Source organism: Hyla sarda, chromosome 7 (genome assembly GCF_029499605.1).
Source record: "Hyla sarda isolate aHylSar1 chromosome 7, aHylSar1.hap1, whole genome shotgun sequence".
Classification (NCBI taxonomy): domain Eukaryota; kingdom Metazoa; phylum Chordata; class Amphibia; order Anura; family Hylidae; genus Hyla; species Hyla sarda.
Window position 1 is genome coordinate 211,079,371 of NC_079195.1, and position 23,022 is coordinate 211,102,392.

Below are 23,022 nucleotides of genomic sequence, written 5' to 3' on the forward strand. Positions count from 1 at the left end.
TAGAGGCATTCCGCTCCTGTTATAGAGGCACTCTGCTCCTGTTATAGAGGCACTCTGCTCCTGTTATAGAGGCACTCTGCTCCTGTTATAGAGGCACTCTGCTCCTGTTATAGAGGCACTCTGCTCCTGTTATAGAGGCACTCTGCTCCTGTTATAGAGGCACTCCGCTCCTGTTATAGAGGCACTCCGCTCCTGTTATAGAGGCACTCCGTTACTGTTGTAGAGGCACTCTGCTCCTGTTATGTAGGCACTCCGTTACTGTTTTGGAGGCACTCCGCTCCTGTTATAGAGGCGGAGTGCCTCTATAACAGGAGCGGAGTGCCTCCAAAACAGTAACGGAGTGCCTACATAACAGGAGCAGAGTGCCTCTACAACAGTAACGGCTCCTGTTATGGAGGCACTCTCCTCCTGTTATAGAGGCACTCCGGTCCTGTTATAGAGGCACTCCGGTCCTGTTATGAAGGCACTCCGATACTGTTATAGAGGCACTGCGCTCCTATTATGGAGGCACTCCGTTACTGTTAATGGAGGCACTCCACTCCTGCTATGGAGGCACTCCGTTACTGTTGTAGAGGCACTCTGCTCCTGTTATGTAGGCACTCCGTTACTGTTAATGAAGGCACTCCGCTCCTGTTATGGAGGCACTCCGTTACTGTTTTGGAGGCACTCCGCTCCTGTTATAGAGGCATTCTGCTCCTGTTATAGAGGCACTCCGCTCCTGTTATAGAGGCACTCTGCTCCTGTTATGGAGGCACTCTGCTCCTGTTATAGAGGCACTCCGCTCCTGTTATAGAGGCACTCCGCTCCTGTTATAGAGGCACTCCGCTCCTGTTATGGAGGCACTCCGTTACTGTTGTAGAGGCACTCTGCTCCTGTTATGTAGGCACTTCATTACTGTTAATGAAGGCACTCCGTTCCTGTTATGGAGGCACTCCGTTACTGTTTTGGAGGCACTCCGCTCCTGTTAAAGAGGCACTCCGCTCCAGTTATAGAGGCACTCCGCTCCTGTTATGGAGGCACTCCGCTCCTGTTATAGAGGCACTCCACTCCTGTTATGGAGGCACTCCGCTCCTGTTATAGAGGCACTCCGCTCCTGTTATAGAGGCACTCCGCTCCTGTTATGGAGGCACTCCGTTACTGTTGTAGAGGCACTCCGCTCCTGTTATGAAGGCCCTCCGTTACTATTAATGGAGGCACTCCGCTCCTGTTATAGAGGCACTCTCCTCCTGTTATAGAGGCACTCTCCTCCTGTTATAGAGGCACTCCACTCCTGTTATGGAGGCACTCCGCTCCTGTTATAGAGGCACTCCGCTCCTGTTATAGAGGCACTCTCCTCCTGTTATAGAGGCACTCCGCTCCTGTTATGGAGGCACTCCGCTCCTGTTATGGAGGCACTCCGCTCCTGTTATGGAGGCACTCCGCTCCTGTTATAGAGGCACTCTCCTCCTGTTATGGAGGCACTCCGCTTCTGTTATGGAGGCACTCTCCTCCTGTTATGGAGGCACTCTGCTCCTGTTATGGAGGCACTCTGTTACTGTTATAGAGGCACGCTGTTACTGTTATAGAGGCCCTCCGCTCCTGTTATGGAGGCACTCCGCTCCTGTTATGGAGGTACTCCGCTCCTGTTATGGAGGCACTCTGTTACTGTTATAGAGGCACTCCGCTCCTGTTATAAAGGCACTCCGCTCCTGTTATGGAGGCACTCCGCTCCTGTTATGGAGGTACTCCGCTCCTGTTATGGAGGCACTCTGTTACTGTTATAGAGGCACTCCGCTCCTGTTATAGAGGCACTCCGCTCCTGTTATGGAGGCACTGCGCTCCTGTTATGGAGGCACTCCACTCCTGTTATGGAGGCACTGCGCTCCTGTTATAGAGGCACTCCACTCCTGTTATGGAGGCACTCCGCTCCTATTATAGAGGCACTCCGCTCCTGTTATGGAGGCACTCCGCTTCTGTTATGGAGGCACTCTCCTCCTGTTATGGAGGCACTCTGCTCCTGTTATGGAGGCACTCTGTTACTGTTATAGAGGCACGCTGTTACTGTTATAGAGGCCCTCCGCTCCTGTTATGGAGGCACTCCGCTCCTGTTATGGAGGTACTCCGCTCCTGTTATGGAGGCACTCTGTTACTGTTATAGAGGCACTCCGCTCCTGTTATAAAGGCACTCCGCTCCTGTTATGGAGGCACTCCGCTCCTGTTATGGAGGTACTCCGCTCCTGTTATGGAGGCACTCTGTTACTGTTATAGAGGCACTCCGCTCCTGTTATAGAGGCACTCCGCTCCTGTTATGGAGGCACTGCGCTCCTGTTATGGAGGCACTCCACTCCTGTTATGGAGGCACTGCGCTCCTGTTATAGAGGCACTCCACTCCTGTTATGGAGGCACTCCGCTCCTATTATAGAGGCACTCCGCTCCTGTTATGGAGGCACTCCGCTCCTGTTATGGAGGCACTCCGCTCCTATTATGGAGGCACTCCGCATCTCCACAGGTATAAATTCTCTCATGCATATACCATGTAACAAATCCACTATATGAATAATACATGAAGCACAAGTCCTATTATATACAGTATATACACAGGGAAGGAGACACCTGTCCAGTGACGTCACACAGGTGACACCTCCCCCCGTCTGTTGCTAGGACCAGTGTTTGCGTTCCAAGCTGTGACTCACAGACGGTACCATCTACGTCTGAGAAATAGGGGTGGCTTATTATACAGATCACGAACACGCCGAACAGATCCCAGAATATTTCCACTCATATTTACTAGGAAAAACCATCACTCCCGAACGGCTCATCCTATCTCTGGAGGGGTCAGTCTCCTGATTTCACTATCTCGTCCCCCCCCCCCCTATCCCGGGAGAGGCAATGGTACGGTCTCGCTTTGCAGTAACCTCCAGTGTCCGGAGCTAGCAGGGGCAGAGAGATCCCCAGCACCAGGGACAGGGATCCCCATCATCCTCCTCATCTGTCCTGATCCCCCCCCATCATCTGGTAAGTACCCTGCTTCCATACACCCCTTCCAGCAGAGGGGGTGCGAGAGCTAGAGGGGGTGAGGGCAGCATGAATCAGCATCACTCAGGGGGAGGCTGCATGTCGTTACTGTATCTATGTGCAGCAGTCCTATCCCTAATCCTGTGTCTCATTGCTTCAGTATCTGTTATATTTTACATAGGACTGCATGTATAGAGGCATCATCTGGACTATAGTATAGCTACATATATTCTTTGCTGCTGTTCTATATGGTTTTTGCTTCGGTTGCATTATATTTATATTGCTTTTTATACAATAGACTTGCTATTTGCGCCTAATCGACGACTTTTAGGGCGATTAGAATAATGTGACCCCATCCGATCACCCATTGTTACCTGCACCGTTCAGTGGGTTATTGTCTAATCAAGTGTTTCCCAACCAGGGGTGCCTCCAGCTGTTGCAAAACTACAACTCTCAGCATGCCCGGACAGCCTTCGGCTGTCCGGGCATGCTGGGAGTTGTAGTTTTGCAACAGCTGAAGGCATCCTGTTTTGGAAACACTGGTCTTAGTGGAGTAAGAATGCCACACAACCAGGGCTCAAAGTCCTGCAGAAACTCATGGGGACGGAGTTCCTGCACTTTTTCCACAGCAGGAACGCAGTTCCCATTACCAGCCCTTAAAGGGGTACTCCGGCCCCTAGACATCTTATCCCCCTATTCAAAGGATAGGGGGATAAGATGTCTGATCGCGGGGGTCCCGCCGCCGGGGACCCCCGTGATCTCGGCTGTGGCACCCCAGACATCCGGTGCATGGAGTGGACTTCGCTCCGTGTCGAATGACTGGCGAAGGGGGGCAGAGGGTCGTGACATCACAGCCATGCCCCCTCAATGCAAGTCTATGGGAGGGGGCGTGATGGCCGTCATGTCCCCTCCCATAGACTTTCATTTAGGGGCTGTGGCCGTGACGTCACCAGCCTCCGGCGCTGCACCCAACGCTCTAAACGAATGCCGGGTGCAGCAGGGAGAATGCGGGGGGTCAACAGACATCTTATCCCTTATTCTTTGGATAGGGGATAAGATGTCTAGAGGCGGAGTATTCCTTTATGTGGAAATCTTGGGTGAGTTCCCACACTTTTTTTTTCTCCCCAGGACTTGACCCCTGCACACAACCAATGTAAAAAGATTGTCATGCACTTTAGCGTATGGCGGCACTATATGGAGTAAAGATGTTACACAATAAATGGGGGGGGGGGGGGGAATATATATATATATATATATATATATATATATATATATATATATATGTGTGTGTGTGTGTGTGTATGGGTCGCTATATAGAATAAAACTGCTATACAACAAAAAAATAAAAATAAAATTGTCATCCACTACAGCATCTGGCAGTGCTCTATGAAGTAGACTGCTACACAAAAAAAATTGCAAAAAATTGCCATCCCCTATAGTGCATGTCGGTACTATATAGAGTAAGGCTGCCACACAATGTATGCAAAAAAAATTGTCATCCACTATAGTGTATGGTGGCGCTATACAAAGTAACACTGCGCCACAATGGACGCAAAATAAAAAAAATTTGTCATCCACTATAGTGTATGGTGGCGCTATACAGAGTAACACTGCGCCACAATGGACGCAAAATAAAAAAAATTTGTCATCCACTATAGTGTATGGTGGCGCTATACAGAGTAACACTGCGCCACAATGGACGCAAAATAAAAAAAATTTGTCATCCACTATAGTGTATGGTGGCGCTATACAAAGTAACACTGCGCCACAATGGACGCAAAATAAAAAAAATTTGTCATCCACTATAGTGTATGGTGGCGCTATACAAAGTAACACTGCGCCACAATGGACGCAAAATTAAAAAAATTTGTCATCCACTATAGTGTATGGTGGCGCTATACAGAGTAACACTGCGCCACAATGGACGCAAAATAAAAAAAAATTGTCATCCACTATAGTGTATGGTGGCGCTATACAGAGTAACACTGCGCCACAATGGAAGCAAAATAAAAAAAATTGTCATCCACTATAGTGTATGGTGGCGCTATACAGAGTAACACTGCGCCACAATGGACGCAAAATAAAAAAAATTTGTCATCCACTATAGTGTATGGTGGCGCTATACAAAGTAACACTGCGCCACAATGGACGCAAAATAAAAAAAATTTGTCATCCACTATAGTGTATGGTGGCGCTATACAAAGTAACACTGCGCCACAATGGACGCAAAATAAAAAAAATTTGTCATCCACTATAGTGTATGGTGGCGCTATACAGAGTAACACTGCGCCACAATGGACGCAAAATAAAAAAAATTTGTCATCCACTATAGTGTATGGTGGCGCTATACAAAGTAACACTGCGCCACAATGGACGCAAAATAAAAAAAATTTGTCATCCACTATAGTGTATGGTGGCGCTATACAGAGTAACACTGCGCCACAATGGACGCAAAATAAAAAAAATTGTCATCCACTATAGTGTATGGTGGCGCTATACAGAGTAACACTGCGCCACAATGGACGCAAAATAAAAAAAAATTGTCATCCACTATAGTGTATGGTGGCGCTATACAGAGTAACACTGCGCCACAATGGACGCAAAATAAAAAAAATTGTCATCCACTATAGTGTATGGTGGCGCTATACAGAGTAACACTGCGCCACAATGGACGCAAAATAAAAAAAATTTGTCATCCACTATAGTGTATGGTGGCGCTATACAAAGTAACACTGCGCCACAATGGACGCAAAATAAAAAAAATTTGTCATCCACTATAGTGTATGGTGGCGCTATACAGAGTAACACTGCGCCACAATGGACGCAAAATAAAAAAATTTTGTCATCCACTATAGTGTATGGTGGCGCTATACAGAGTAACACTGCGCCACAATGGACGCAAAATAAAAAAAATTTGTCATCCACTATAGTGTATGGTGGCGCTATACAAAGTAACACTGCGCCACAATGGACGCAAAATAAAAAAAATTTGTCATCCGCTATAGTGTATGGTGGCGCTATACAGAGTAACACTGCGCCACAATGGACGCAAAATAAAAAAAATTTGTCATCCACTATAGTGTATGGTGGCGCTATACAGAGTAACACTGCGCCACAATGGACGCAAAATAAAAAAAAATTGTCATCCACTATAGTGTATGGTGGCGCTATACAGAGTAACACTGCGCCACAATGGAAGCAAAATAAAAAAAATTGTCATCCACTATAGTTTATGGTGGCGCTATACAGAGTAACACTGCGCCACAATGGACGCAAAATAAAAAAAATTTGTCATCCACTATAGTGTATGGTGGCGCTATACAAAGTAACACTGCGCCACAATGGACGCAAAATAAAAAAAATTTGTCATCCACTATAGTGTATGGTGGCGCTATACAGAGTAACACTGCGCCACAATGGACGCAAAATAAAAAAAATTGTCATCCACTATAGTGTATGGTGGCGCTATACAGAGTAACACTGCGCCACAATGGACGCAAAATAAAAAAAAATTGTCATCCACTATAGCAAAAATCACTGAAAATGAAACGCCATAGTCATGCTGCGATTTTTGGAAAAACTGCCAGTGAGCATAAAAACGCCAAACCTGAGTCAAAGAATCCCAAATATGGCGTTTCATCTGGCTGCACCTCTTTTTTTTTTTTTTTTTTTAATCCAAAAATATTTGCCATTTTTTGGGAAACAATTTTTGTAAAATAACAATAATAAAAATGGAAACATAAACTAAACCTTATATCAATGCCCTTATAGGACTCATAGTGGTTCCAGAGGATTGGCATTGATCATATGCAATTTCTTTCTAAGATGGGAATATACATACAGTGATCCCTCAACTTACAATGGCCTCAACATACAATAGTTTCAACATACAATGATCTTTTCTGGACCATCGTAAGTTGAAACCAGACTCAACATACAATGTACAGACAGTCCAGATCTGTGAAACGTGTCAATGGCTAGAAGAACCGACCAATCAAAATGGACATTCACTGCTAAAACCCCTGTATTACGGAAGCGTATGCACTGACTGGTGTCTGACAGTGCCCCCTACAGTACAGGGAGGTATTACATGTTCTGTACACTTTACCTGTATTACTGAAGTGTATGCACTGACTGGTGTCTGGTAGTGCCCCCTACAGTACAGGGAGGTATTACATGTTCTGTACTCTTTACCTGTATTACTGAAGTGTATGCACTGACTGGTGTCTGGTAGTGCCCCCTACAGTACAGGGAGGTATTACATGTTCTGTACACTTTACCTGTACCAGGGTTAGCTGCTCCTTAGGACAGCAAGTGAGGACGACTCCGTTATTTTTTTAGGACACTGTGTACTGTACAGGACCCTGAAGAAGCTCCTGTCCTCTACATAGACCAGTGTTTCCCAAGCAGGGTGCCCCCAGCTGTTGCAAAACTACAACTCCCAGCATGCCCGGACAGCCTTTGGCTGTCCGGGCATGCTGGGAGTTGTAGTTTTGCAACAGCTGGGGGCTCCCTGCTTGGGAAACACTGACATAGACAGTGATTACAGCTCCCAGCAGATCTTTCTTACTTTTATATGTAAGGACTTGCTTTATCTATATTAGTTATCTACTTTTTTTTTATTTTATTTTTTTTAACTTTTTCCTATTTTTGGATGACATTTTGGGCCTTTAGAACTAATTACCAGGTTTCCATTGAGTTCTGGTCTCAACATACAATGGTTTCAACATACAATGGTCATCCTGGAACCAATTAATATTGTAACTTGAGGGACCACTGTATAAGATAGCTTCATTGAACGTAAAGAGTCACCGGTACTGGCGCCAAAACCAGACACTTACCATTGGCACCATCATACCTATTACATAGATACAGTCATGGCCGTAAATGTTTGCACCCCTGAAATTTTGGCACCTGGAAAAACTCACCTGGAGTAAGTAACAGGTGCGGGCAATATAAGAATCACACCTGAAAGCAGATAAAAAGAGAGAGAAGTTCACGTAGTCTTTGCATTGCGTGTCTGTGTGTGCCACACTAAGGGACAACAGAATGGACAACAGAAAGAGGAGAAGAGAACTGTCTGAAGACTTGAGAACCAAAATTGTGGGAAAAATATCAACAATCTCAAGGTTACAAGTCCATCTCCAGAGATCTAGATTTGCCTTTGTCCACAGTGCGCAACAGTATCAAGAAGTTTGCAACCCACGGCACTGTAGTTAATCTTCCTGGGCGTAGACGGAAGAGAAAAATTGATGAAAGTTGTCAATGCAGGATAGTCCGGATGGTGGATAAGCAGCCCCAAACAAGTTCCAAAGATATTCAAGCTGTCCTGCAGGCTCAGGGAGCATCAGTGTCAGCACAAACTATCTGTCACTGTTTTTCTGCCTCTGGCACTGGGGGCCTTGAATGTGTACAAGGCATCATGAAATCTGAGGATTACTAACGGATTTTGGGTCGCACTGTACAGCCCAGTGTCAGAAAGCTGGGTTTGTGTCTGAGATCTTGGGTCTTCCAGCAGGACAATGACCCCAAACATACTTCAAAAGCCCCCAGAAATGGATGGCAACAAAGCGCTGGAGAGTTCTGAATTGGCAGCAATGAGTCCAGATCTAAATCCCATTGATCACCTGTGGAGAGAACTTAAAATTGATGTTGGGAAAAGACGCCTTCCAATAAGAGACCTGGAGCAGTTTGTAAAGGAAGAGTGGTCCAACATTCCGGCTGAGAGGTGTAAGAAGCTTATTGATGGTTATAGGAAACGACTGATTCCAGTTATTTTTTCCAAAGGGTGTGCAACCAAATATTAAGTAAAGAGTGCCAATAATTTTGTCCAGACCCTTTTTGGAGTTTGGTGACATTATGTCCAATTTGCTCCCCCCCCCCCCCCTTTTTGGTTTAGTCCTAATACACACAAAGGGAATAAACATGTGTATAGCAAAACATGTGTTACTGCAATCCTTTTCTGTGAGAAATACTTCAGGGGTGCCAACATTTACGGCCATAACTATGTATGCGTCATAGTATTCTGCAGTGGTGTCCAACTGTGGACCTCCAGCTGTTGCAAAACTACAACTCCCAGCAAGCCCGGACAGCCAACTGTATACTTGTAATCTTTGGGAAATAAAGAAGCTTCTCAGTATAGGAAATGCTCATTGCCTGGAGATACATGTTAGGTCATGGTATGCTGCTGTCTAGGAATTATGGTGGCCTTTTTTGAATATATATATCTGTTATAGGGGTTTAATATATATTGATAAGAAAGGGTCCAACAGCTGGAACCTCCATTGATCAAGAGAAAGGGAGTCAGTCCTATGTCCTAGGTCTCCAAAGTGTTGACCTCCAGCTGTTGCAAAACAACAACTCCTAGCATGCTAGGAGTTGTAGTTTTGCTACATCTGGAAGTTACCGTTTGGAGACCACTGACTTAAAAGGCTGTCAATCATTGAAGGAGTTATCTGGCATGCTGGGAGTTTTATTTGTGCAACAGCTGGAGGTTCAAAGTTTGGAGACCACTGACTTAGATAGAAGGCTGTTGAGCTTTGAAGGGGTTGTCCAGCATACTGGGAGTGGTAGTTTTGCAATAGCTGGAGGTCCACAGTTTGGAGACCACTGACTTAGATAGAAGGCTGTTGAGCTTTGAAAGGGTTGTCCAGCATACTGGGAGTTGTAGTTTTGCAATAGCTGGAGGTCCACAGTTTGGAGACCACTGACTTAGATAGAAGGCTGTTGAGCTTTCAAGGGGTTGTCCGGCATACTGGGAGTTGTAGTTTTGCAATAGCTGGAGGTCCACAGTTTGGAGACCACTGACTTAGATAGAAGACTGTGGATGATTGAAGGGACTCTCTACAACATATATATCTGTTACAATGTTTAGATCTTCTTACTCATAACATACCGGAAAGTGTTTAGTTTGACAGATTTGACAGAACCTTTGATAGCACATAACGGCGTTGTGGTCACCGGCTGATGATATGTTAAGCAACTATTTGGCCTATCCTTCAGGATCCAATACCTCTCTACATTTTCGAGCACAGTGTAGGCCAAGGCACTCCTTCAGGCTTAGTCATTGTTCCTCCTATAATAGCTCCCTATCAAATGTTGGTCGGAATTGGAAGCCTACTGGGGCCCATTACATGCAGTGATTTGCTGCCAGTTGGGGCCTAAAAGCCTGAATGATAATCTGATGGGTTCTCTTTATAGAGACCTTAAGAATGGTTGAGTGAGCTGAAACCCATTAGAAAGCTATTAGATGACGTGAAGATCTGGGTACGATGTTCTTGCATCTTGTTTCGGTAATATCCCATTGTGACCGTCTCAGAGACTATTCGCCCACATTTCGTTCACATTTATTAAAGGTAACCTGTCACATTGGCAATGCAGTCCGATCTGCAGGTATCATGTTATGGAGCAGGAGGAGCTGAGCGGATGATATATACAATACAGTACAATCTGCAGGTATCATGTTATAGAGCAGGAGGAGCTGAGCAGATGATATATACAATACAGTACAATCTGCAGGTATCATGTTATAGAGCAGGAGGAGCTGAGCAGATGATATATACAATACAGTACAATCTGCAGGTATCATGTTATAGAGCAGGAGGAGCTGAGCAGATGATATATACAATACAGTGCAATCTACAGGTATCATATTATAGAGCAGGAGGAGCTGAGCAGATGATATATACAATACAGTACAATCTGCAGGTATCATGTTATGGAGCAGGAGGAGCTGAGCAGATGATATACACAATACAGTACAATCTGCAGGTATCATGTTATAGAGCAGGAGGAGCTGAGTAGATACAATGTACAATACAGTACAATCTGCAGGTAACTTGTTATAGAGCAGGAGGAGTTGAGGAGATAATATATACAATATTATACAATCTGCAGGCATCATGTTATAGAGCAGTAGGAGCTGAGCAGATGATATATATGTTACGCCTAGCGCTCCGGGTCCCCGCTCCTCCCCGGAGCGCTCACGGCGTCTTTCTCCCTGCAGCTCCCCGGTCAGTCCCGCTGACCAGGAGCGCTGCTCTGTCATGGCCGTTGGGGATGCGATTCGCACAGCGGGACGCGCCCGCTCGCGAATCGCATCCCAGGTCACTTACCCGTTCCCGTCCCCTGCTGTCATGTGCTGGCGCGCGCGGCTCCGCTCTCTAGGGCGCGCGCGCGCCAGCTCCCTGAGACTTAAAGGGCCAGTGCACCAATGATTGGTGCCTGGCCCAATTAGCTTAATTGGCTTCCACCTGGTCCCTGACTATATCTATCCTCCTCCCTTGCACTTCCTTGCCGGATCTTGTTGCACTTGTGCCTAGTGAAAGCGTTTTGTGTGTTTAAAGCCTGTGTACCAGAACTTCTGCTATCTCCCCTGACTACGAACCTTGCCGCCTGCCCCCGACCTTCTGCTACGTCCGACTCTGCTTCTGCCTACTCCCTTGTACCTCGCCTATCTTCAGCAGCCAGAGAGGTGAGCCGTTGCTAGTGGATACGACCTGGTCACTACCGCCGCAGCAAGACCATCCCGCTTTGCGGCGGGCTCTGGTGAAAACCAGTAGTGTCTTAGAACCGGTCCACTAGCACGGTCCTCGCTATCCCTCTCTGGCACAGAGGATCCACCTCCTGCCAGCCGGCATCGTGACAGTAGATCCGGCCATGGATCCCGCTGAAGTTCCTCTGCCAGTTGTCGCTGACCTCCCTACGCTGGTCGCCCAGCAAGCTCGTCAGATCGCCCAACAAGATCACCAGCTGTCGTACTTGACCACCATGACACAGCAACTCCAGTCACAACTACAGCAGATTCAGTCTCAGCTACAGCAGCAACAACCATCTCCTCCGCCAGCTCCTGCACCCCTTCCGCAGCGAGTGGCCACTCCTAGCCTCCGTCTGTCCTTGCCGGACAAATTTAATGGGGACTCTAAGTTTTGCCGTGGCTTTCTTTCGCAATGTTCCCTGCACATGGAGATGATGTCGGACCAGTTTCCTACTGAAATGTCTAAGGTGGCTTTCGTAGTCAGCCTTCTGTCTGGAAAAGCTCTGTCATGGGCCACACCGCTCTGGGACCGCAATGACCCCGTCACTGCCTCTGTACACTCCTTCTTCTCGGAAATTCGAAGTGTCTTTGAGGAACCTGCCCGAGCCTCTTCTGCTGAGACTGCCCTGCTGAACCTGGTCCAGGGTAATTCCTCCGTTGGCGAGTACGCCATACAATTCCGTACTCTTGCCTCTGAACTATCCTGGAATAATGAGGCTCTCTGCGCGACCTTTAAAAAAGGCCTATCCAGCAACATTAAAGATGTTCTGGCCGCACGAGAGACTCCTGCTAACCTGCATGAACTCATTTATCTAGCCACTCGCATTGACATGCGTTTTTCTGAGAGGCATCAAGAGCTCCGCCAGGAAAAAGACTTAGATCTCTGGACACCTCTCCCACAGTCTCCACTGCAATCTGCGCCTAGGCCTCCCGCTGAGGAGGCCATGCAAGTGGATCGGTCTCGCCTGACCCTGGAAGAGAGGAATCGCCGTAAGGAAGAGAATCTTTGCCTGTACTGTGCCAGTACTGAACATTTTTTGGTGGATTGCCCAATCCGTCCTCCACGTCTGGGAAACGCACGCTCGCACCCAGCTCTCGTGGGTGTGGCGTCTCTTGATGCTAAGTCGGCTTCTCCACGTCTCACGGTGCCTGTTCGGATTTCTACTTCAGCCAACTCTTCTCTCTCAGCCGTGGCCTGCCTGGACTCTGGAGCTTCTGGGAATTTTATTCGGGAGTCCTTAGTGAATAAATTCCGCATTCCGGTGACCCGTCTTGTCAAGCCACTCCACGTTTCCGCGGTCAACGGAGCCAAGTTGGATTGCACCGTGCGTTTCCGCACGGAGCCCCTCCTAATGTGCATCGGACCTCATCACGAGGAAATTGTATTCTTGGTCCTTCCTAATTGCACTTCTGAAGTTCTCCTTGGACTACCCTGGCTTCAACACCATTCCCCAACCCTGGATTGGTCCACTGGGGAGATCAAGAGTTGGGGCCCCTCTTGTTCCAAGGACTGCCTTCAACCGGTTCCCAGTACTCCCTGCCGTGACCCTGTGGTTCCTCCTGTGTCCGGTCCCCCTAAGGTCATTAAGGACTCTGCCTGCCACAGGAAATGCCTCTCCCCCCCTCCCAGTCCCATCAGGCAAGCCCCTGTGTCCCCGCATGGCCCTCGTCCTGGTGTCACACTGCCCCGTGCCAGGTCTCGCCCTCTGCCCTCTCTCCCCATTCCTACTCCTGCTGTTCTGCCTTCCGTTGAGGAATCCCTCCATCCTTTCCCGGTGTCCTCATCCCAGGGGAGGCAGTTACCGGATAAAGAGAGGGGGAGACCTAAGGGGGGGGGTACTGTTACGCCTAGCGCTCCGGGTCCCCGCTCCTCCCCGGAGCGCTCACGGCGTCTTTCTCCCTGCAGCTCCCCGGTCAGTCCCGCTGACCAGGAGCGCTGCTCTGTCATGGCCGTTGGGGATGCGATTCGCACAGCGGGATGCGCCCGCTCGCGAATCGCATCCCAGGTCACTTACCCGTTCCCGTCCCCTGCTGTCATGTGCTGGCGCGCGCGGCTCCGCTCTCTAGGGCGCGCGCGCGCCAGCTCCCTGAGACTTAAAGGGCCAGTGCACCAATGATTGGTGCCTGGCCCAATTAGCTTAATTGGCTTCCACCTGGTCCCTGACTATATCTATCCTCCTCCCTTGCACTTCCTTGCCGGATCTTGTTGCACTTGTGCCTAGTGAAAGCGTTTTGTGTGTTTAAAGCCTGTGTACCAGAACTTCTGCTATCTCCCCTGACTACGAACCTTGCCGCCTGCCCCCGACCTTCTGCTACGTCCGACTCTGCTTCTGCCTACTCCCTTGTACCTCGCCTATCTTCAGCAGCCAGAGAGGTGAGCCGTTGCTAGTGGATACGACCTGGTCACTACCGCCGCAGCAAGACCATCCCGCTTTGCGGCGGGCTCTGGTGAAAACCAGTAGTGTCTTAGAACCGGTCCACTAGCACGGTCCTCGCTATCCCTCTCTGGCACAGAGGATCCACCTCCTGCCAGCCGGCATCGTGACAATATACAATACAGTACAATCTGCAGGTATCATGTTATGGAGCAGGAGGAGCTGAGCAGATGATATACACAATACAGTACAATCTGCAGGTATCATGTTATAGAGCAGGGGGAGCTGAGCAGATGATATATACAATACGGTACAATCTGCGGGTATCATGTTATAGAGCAGGAGAAGCTGAGTAGATACAATGTATAATACAGTACAATCTGCAGGTATCATGTTATAGAGCAGGAGGAGCTGAGCAGATGATATATACAATACAGTACAATCTGCAGGTATCATGTTATAGAGCAGGATGAGCTGAGCAGATGATATATACAATACAGTACAATCTGCAGGTATCATGTAATAGAGCAGGAGGAGCTGAGCAGATGATATATACAATACAGTACAATCTGCGGGTATCATGTTATAGAGCAGGAGGAGCTGAGCAGATGATATATACAATAGAGTATAATCTACAGGTATCATGTTATAGAGCAGGAGGAGCTGAGCAGATGATATACAATATAGTACAATCTGCAGGTATCATGTTATAGAGCAGGAGGAGCTGAGCAGATGATATATACAATACAGTACAATCTGCAGGTATCATGTTATAGAGCAGGAGGAGCTGAGCAGATGATATATACAATACAGTACAATCTGCAGGTATCATGTTATAGAGCAGGAGGAGCTGAGCAGAATGATATATACAATACAGTACAATCTGCAGGTATCATGTTATAGAGCAGGAGGAGCTGAGCAGAATGATATATGTTTTGTTGGGAAAGTTCCAGGATAAGTTTTCTTTTAGGCATGTAAATCTCTGCTTGTTCTGGGCTAAGTTGTCAAGTGGGCGGTCCTACTCAGTGATTGACAGCTCTCTCACTTATATACTGTGCCGTGCCAACAGGCCACTTTTGGTCAGAAAATTCAGATACAGAGTTAGGACAGTTAGCCAAGTTGTTGTCCTAGGTCGGTGTTCTTCAAAGTATGGACCTCCAGCAGTTGCAAAACTACAACTCTCATCATGCTGGGAGTTGTAGTTTTGTAAGTTCAATCACAAAATTCTGGCAAATTCCTTTAATTAAAATTTTTCTTTCGATAAACGTGGTTGTCATCGGTAAATGTTGCTGCTACTCAACCATGGCTGTTGTCAGGACACAATGTTTCTGAAGGGTTTTCCCAGCTATAACAATGTAACAAATTCTTTGTACCTATATTGACAGGCTTTATTTGTTCCCGAACCGTTTACTGAAGCTCAAGACGCATAAGTCACAGGCTCATTTCCTTATGTGTGATCGTGTGGCTTGTGTATTTTGCATTGAAATTGACTGTTTGTATTTTTGATTTGCATCAGTTTTACTTGTATTTGCGTGTCTCATAGGAGTGAATGGAGGACGTTTTTTTTTATTAAAGGGGTGCTCCACTGGAAAACATTTATTTATTTTATTTAAATCAATTGGTGCCAGAAAAGTAAACAGATTTGTAAATCACTTCTATTAAAAAAAAAATCTTAATCCTTCCAGTACTTATCAGCTGCTGTATGTTCCACAGGAAATTCTTTTCTTTTTGAATTTCCTTTCTGTCAGACCACAGTGCTCTCTGCTGACACCTCTGTCCATTTTATGAACTGTCCAGAGTAGAAGCAAATCCCAATACAAAACCTTTCCTCCTCTGGACAGTTCTTAAAATGGAAATTCTTAAAGTGTCAACAGAGAGCACTGTGGACAGGCAGAAAGGAAATTCAAAAAGAAAAGAACTTCCTGTGGATCATAACAGCAGCTGATAAGTACTGGAAGGATTAAGATTTTTTTGTATTATAAGTAATTTACTGTTTAACTTTCTGGTACCAGTTGATTAAAAAAAAAAAAGTTTTTCAGTGGAGTACCCCTTTAAATCAGACTTGCCGGAAAATCCACACCCGAATTGGCATTGTCCTAGGAGAGTCCTTCCTGACTTTTCCAGGAAATCGAGGCACTTTGAAAGTGAATAGAGACCGTTCAAGACTTAACTAATCGACGGCCAATATGGATTCAGACAAGCGTAGTGGGCACTGTCACCAAAAAAACTTTAGATATGGCATATAGCAGTGTTTTCCAAACAGTGTGCCTCCAGCTGTTGCAAAACTACAACTCCCAGCATGTCCGGACAGCCGTTGGCTGTCCGGGCATGCTGGGAGTTGTAGTTTTACAACAGCTGGAGGCACGCTGTTTGGAAGACACTGGCAAAGAGACATACCAAAAGTTTTGATAGGTCGGGGTCTGACTGTGTAGACCCTGACCGATCGCTAGAGAGAGCCAGGAGAAGTAGTCACTAAGAACGTTCTCTCCTGGCTCTAAACCACGGAATCGCAATGGTTTCATAATGGAAGTATATGGAAACGTCTTGGTCCCTCAAAACTTTGGTGTCTTTGCTTCGAAACAAAAGCAGGACCGAAGTGCATTCAGGCCAAAAATATATATATATTTTTATTTTTTTTCCCAGCCCTTACCCCAGACACAAAAGTTTTGATTGTTTATATAACCCACTGAGATGTCACAGCATCTCTGCGGGTTTCAGGTTAGGTTTTTAACTTGGTCACCCCAAATCCTACAGATTTGTAAATTGCTTCTATTTAAAACTCTTAATCCTTCCAGTACTTATCCGCTGCTGTATGCGCCACAGAAAGTTCTTTTCTTTTAGAATTTCCTTTCTGTCTCACCACAGTGCTCTCTGCTGACACCTCTGTCCATTTTAAGAACTGTCTGGAGCAGGATATGTTTGCTATGGGGATTTGCTGCAAGTCTGGACAGTTCCTAAAATTAACACAGGTGTCAGCAGAGAGCACTGTGGTCAGACAGAAAAGAAATTCAAAAAGAAAAGAACTTCCTGTGGAGTATACCGCAGCTGATAAGTACTGGAAGGGTTAAGATTTTTTAATAGAAGTCATTTACAAATCTGTTTAACTTTCTGGCACCAGTTGATTTAGAAAAACTGTTTTCCAGTGGAACACCCCTTTAAATCCTGCACAGATTTGATGCGCAGGATTTAAGGGTACGTTCACACGCGCAGATTTTTTATCGGGGTTTCCGCTGCGTATTTGAAAGTGGGCGGGCTCTTCTCAGCTGTCCGCAGCAGATTTTTCGTGGCGGAATTTACGCTGCGGAAAATCCGCCACAGTCCCTACTGACTTCAATGGGACTTGCGGCAGATTTTCTGCAGTGTACATTCCGCCGCAGAAAATCTGCTGCGGACAGCCGCCCACTTTCAAATACGCAGCGGAAAACCCGCTAAAAATGTGTGTGTGTGAACGTCAGTCATTCAGTTTACATTGAAATCTGCAGCATAAAATCCTGCGCATCAAATCTGCGCATCAAGTCTGTGCAGAATACTCTACGTGTGAATAGACCCTAAGGGTACGTTCACACGTGCGGATTTTCGCAGCGGATTTTTCTGTGGATCCGCCGCTGAAGGACCTCCTATATGCTGTCTTTATGTGTGGCTGCTGACGATGTGCGAGTCGCCGCGTGCATGCGCAGTATACTCGCACATCGCAGCAGCTCTCGGCCCAGCTCATTGAGCAGGTGGAGCGGCCGCGATATGTGCAAGTACACTGCGCATGCGCGGCGACTCGCACATCGCAGTGTGTCTGCTCGGAGCGGCGTACTGCCGCTCCGAGCAGGCACATATAAAGACAGTATATAGGAGGTCCTTCAGCGGCGGATCCGCAGCAAAATACGCTGCAAAATTTGCACGTGTGAACGCACCCTAAGGGTGGACATTCTCCGACAAGCCGGTTCCGTCAGAATGACTAGTAAACCAGGTCTTAGGGTGCTTTCACACCACGTTTTGTACTTACGGTTCCCGAATACGGCTGGGAGGAGGGGGGCGGGGCTTAATCGCGGCGCCAGCACTCAGCCGTATTCGGGAACCGTAGTTAATGTATGTCTATGAGCCGACCGGAGGGAACCGCAGCTTCCGGTCGGCTGCGTTTTCGGCCGTATGCGGTTTCCCGACCGCAGGCAAAAACGTGGTCAACCGTGTTTTTGCCTACGGTCGGGAAACCGCATATGGCCGAAAACACAGTTGACCGGAGGCTGCGGTTCCCTCCGGTCGGCTCATAGACATACATTAAATACGGTTCCCGAATACGGCTGAGTGCGGGCGCCGCGATTAAGCCCCGCCCCCTCCTTCCAGCCATATACCGGAACCGTAAGTACAAAACGTGGTGTGAAAGCACCCTTAGCAAAGCAGCTGCAGACCATCACACTACTATCACCATGTCTGACTGTGGGAATGATGGGGGAGATTCATCAAAACCTGTCCAGAGGAAAAGATGCTGAGTTGCCCATAGCAACCAATCAGATCGCTTCTTTCATTTTGGAGCGGCCTTGTTAAAAATGAAAGAAGCGATCTGATTGGTTGCTATGGGCAACTCAGCAACTTTTCCTCTGGACAGGTTTTGATGAATCTCCCCCTTTGTGAGACAAGCCTTTGTGTTCTTTTTGGTCAGCTGTGGTTTGCACCTTGAAACCCTCCCAGTGATGCCATATCTTTCTTGTTGTGTACATTGACCTTATTAAAGGGGTACTCCGGCCCTAATACATCTTATCCCCTATCCAAAGGATAGGGGATAAGATGTCTGATCGCGGGGGTCCTGCCGCTGGGGACCCCCACAACCTGTCATTCAGCACCCACCTTTGGGAGCTCTCCTCATCGCTGGAGGCTCCGAGTGTGCAGCGTGACGACCACGAGGCCGGAGTATCACAGTGTCACACGGGGACGGAGTCGTGACGTCACGCCCCCGTCCCCTCAATGCAAGTCTATGGGAGGGGGTGCGTATAACTTTCTGGTACCAGTTGATTTAAAAAATAATAATTTTTTTTCCACTGGAGTACCACTTTAATCTAAAGCAGTGTTTCCTAACCAGTGTGCCTCCAGCTGTTGTAAAAATACAACTCCCAGCATGCCCGGACAGCCTTCGGCTGTCCGGGCATGCTGGAAGTTGTAGTTTTTCAACAGCGTGTCTATCACCATTCTTGTCCATGGGCTATATTTGACATTGCAGGTACCAGTCCCAGCTTTTACAAAAAAGTGGTGCTGCTTTTTGGGAATACAACAAACTAGCAAAGAGCTCGCAAAGGTGGGTGCTGAATGACAGATTGTGGGGGTCCCCAGCGTCAGGACCCGCGTGATCAGACATCTTATCCCCTATCCTTTAGATAGGGGATAAGATGTATTCGGGCCAGAGTACCCCTTTAATGAATAATACATTTCTGCGTCTATCTAAGTGGCGGCGCGGCGGAGGAGACGTGTGATGCTGATTATACGATTTGCACTTCTTAAACTCAGCTAAAAATTCTCCAGTCGTGGAACATGACACATCAAAGCGACAAAACACTCTGAAGCAAGACGCGAAAAACGAAGACGGGGAGAAAGGCAAATATCTTATATAAATGTGATTTTAAATACCATAAAACGTATGCTGGCACAATGGGGGAGATTTATCAAAACCTGGGTGGAGGTAAACTTGCCCAGTTGCCCATAGCAACCAATCGGATCGCTTCTTTAATTTTCCAGAGGCCTTTTCAAAAATGAAAGAAGCGATCTGATTGGTTGCTATGGGCAACTCAGCAACTTTTCCTCTGCACATGTTTTGATCAATCTCCCCCTAGTATGTGGACTTAAAGGTGTAGTCCAATGGTGAAAAACTTAGGATAGGGGATAAGTTTGAGATCGCGGGGGTCCGACCGCTGGGGCCCCCCGCGATCTCTCTGTACGGGGGCCAGGCTCTCCGGCCAGATAGCGGGTGTCGACCACCGCACGAAGTGGTGGCCGACACGCCCCCTCAATACGTCGCTATGGCAGAGCCGGAGATAGCCGAAGGCAGTGCTGCGGCTCTGCCATAGAGTTGTATTGAGGGGGCGTGTTGGCCGCCGCTTTGTGCGGGGGTCGACACGCCCCCTTCCCGCGGGCTGTCGGGGCCCCGTACAGGAGATCGTGGTGGGCCCCAGCGGTCGGACCCCCCCGTGATCTGCAACTTATCCCCTATCCTTAGGATAGGGAATAAGTTGTTCACCACTGGATATCTCCTTTAAAGGGGTACTCTGGAGGAATAAAAAGACAATATTAAATCAACTGGTGCTAGAATGTTAAACAGATGTGTAAATTACTTCTATTTTAATATGTAATCCTTCCAGTACTTATCAGCTGCTGTATGCTCCAGAGGAAGTTGTGGAGGTCTTTCCAGTCTGACCACAGTGCTATTTGCTGACACCTCTGTCCGTGTAGGGAAATGTCCAAATCCTCATAGCAAACCTCTCCTGCTCTGGACAGTTCCTGACAGCAGCAGGTGGCAGCAGAGAGCACTGTGGTCAGACTGGAAAGAACTACACAACTTCCTCTGGAGCATACAGCAGCAGATAAGTACTGGAAGGATTAAGATTTTTAAATAGAAGTCATTTACAAATTTGTATAACTTTCTGGCATCAGTTGATAAAAAAAAAAAAAAAAATCTCTGGAGTACCCCTTTAAACTATAATATAGTAGTTGCCTTTAGAGCATTGTGAGTCACGTCCATGACACTATTATTTCCATAGCTCTTCTCCTCCACCCACTTGTACTTCTTCCTCTTGTAGTATTAGCCAATCACAATGCAGCATAAACTGCGCCCCTATATTTTGTTTAGCACAGGCAGCTTCATTCACCCATCAGAGCAGTGTTTCCAAACCAACCCCCAGCTGTTGCAAAACTACAACTTCCAGCATGCCTTTGGCTGTCCGTGCATGCTGGGAGTTATAGTTTGGCAACAACAGGAGGCACACTGGTTGGGAAACACTGCATTAGATTAAAGCGTACCTGTCAGATCCCCAAATTTTTTTTATTTTTTTTAACATATTACTCAGTACCTAATCCTGACTACGTACGTCTAATTATTATGTGTCTAGCGCCTTTATTTTATTTTTTTTACTTACACTTTTATTGTAGCTCACTAGCTTAAAGGGGTTATCCAGGAAAAAATAAATAATTTATAAAATAAATTAAAAGGGTTATCCAGGAAAACGTTTTTTTTATATATATACAGTGATCCCTCAACTTACAATGGCCTCAACATGCAATAGTTTCAACATACAATGGTCTTTTTTGGACCATTGTAACTTGAAACCAGACTCAACATACAATGCTATGGACAGTCCAGATCTGTGAAACATGTCACAACTGGAGGAACTGACCAATCAGAATGGGCATTTTATTGGTAAATCACCTTTATTACTGAAGTGCCTGCACTGACTGGCTGTCTGGTAGCGCCCCCTACAGTACAGGAAGGAACTACAAGTTCTGTACTACTCCTTACCTGTACCAGGGTTAGCTGCTCCTTTGGACACCAAGTAAGGGGGGCTCCATTTGGGACACTGTGTGTACTGTATAGGACCCTGAAGAAGCTCCTGTCCTCTACATAAACCATTGTTTCCCAACCAGGGTGCCTCCAGCTGTTGCAAAACTACAACTCCCAGCATGCCCGGACAGCCAACGGCTGTCCGGGCATGCTGGGAGTTGTAGTTTTGCAACAGCTGGAGGCACCCTGGTTGCGAAACACTGACATAGACAGTGATTTACAGCTCCCAGCAGATCTTTCTTACTTTTATATGTAAGGATTTGCTTTATTTATATTAGTTATCTACTTATTTTTCTTTAATCCTCACTTTTTCCTATTTTTGGATGCCATTTTGGGACTTCAGAACCAATTACCAGGTTTCCATAGAGTTCTGGTCTCAACATACAATGGTTTCAACATACAATGGTCATCCTGGAACCAATTAATATTGTAACTTGAGGGACCACTGTATATCAACTGGCTCCAGAAAGTTAAACAGATTAAATACTTCTATTTAAATGACTTCTATTAAAAAATCTTAATCCTTTCAGTGCGAAAAATCCTTCCATGTGAATGGGACAACGTTATCCCCACTCAATATAATGTGCAGTAAATTTTGCAGAATTTCCAATTTCCGCCGTGTGAACATAGCCTAAGATTTATTTGCCGTAATTAATTAACTAATTTAATATTTTTTTAAAATCTCATCTACTTCGCCGCTACCGTAAATGCTGCCGATTTTTGGCACGGAAATTGAATGACTAAAATCTGCAGCAAAAACGCCATGTTTGGGCCTAACCTCTGGCCCCTTTCCTACACGCCAGCATTTCAGTCAGTACTTTGCGGCTGTATTTATCCATAAGGCGCAACTAGGAGTGGTTCGTCTCTGCGGATTTTATGGAGCATAAGAAAACCTATTTCCTCCCCCTGTTATAAGGCAAAGCGAAAGGCTATTAATGGTTGTCACTACCCAGAATTCCAAGGGCTTTCATTTCCCTTTACTCATGGGATTATGCTCTAGCGTAGCTGAAACCATGGCAACAAATTTGCACTAAATAGATAAAAACTCTAAGCTAATTGGTCATCGCGGTTGAATACAAACTTTTCACCTTGGCGTGATGTGAACCTTAACCGCAGCGAGTGAAGACGAAGGCAAATGGCCTTAGATGGTTAAATTTAGTTTTAACATATGTTGCTGGGGAAAAAAAAGTATATGCCCCCCCCTTCCCAACTTTTTTCTATCTTTTCATACTTAATATTAGAGAAAGGTAACTACGGTAAAGTAAACAGAAAATGCTTGTTTTAACCAAAATGCTGTTCAGTCCTACATGGCCCTATGTGGAAAACGAATCGACCCCTTACCTACTAAATTAGTGTTTACCAACCATGGTGCCTCCAGCTGGTGCACAACTACAACTCCCAGCATACCCGGAGTTGGGAGTTGTAGTTTTGCAAACAGCATACCAGATCTCCTGTATGGGGCCCTGGCTCTCTGTCGAATTGGCGCGTGTTGACCACTGCGCAAAGCGCCGCCCGACAAGCCCTCTCAATGCAGATCTATGGGAGACTGGAGATTACCGAGTTCAGCTCTACGGCTATCCTAT

General features: G+C 46.6%; 1 protein-coding gene across 3 annotated transcripts in view; it reads left to right on the top strand.

Moving 5' to 3' along the window:
* Positions 1-2,661: 2,661 nt before the first annotated feature.
* The window catches only part of TTLL7 (tubulin tyrosine ligase like 7), a 245,761-nt gene continuing 225,400 nt past the window's right edge, over positions 2,662-23,022 (top strand). For all 3 annotated transcript variants that reach the window (XM_056532560.1, XM_056532564.1, XM_056532566.1), the window contains exon 1: positions 2,662-2,994. The gene's annotated coding sequence lies outside the window, so the exon portion shown is untranslated. The remainder of the gene's footprint in view (positions 2,995-23,022) is intronic.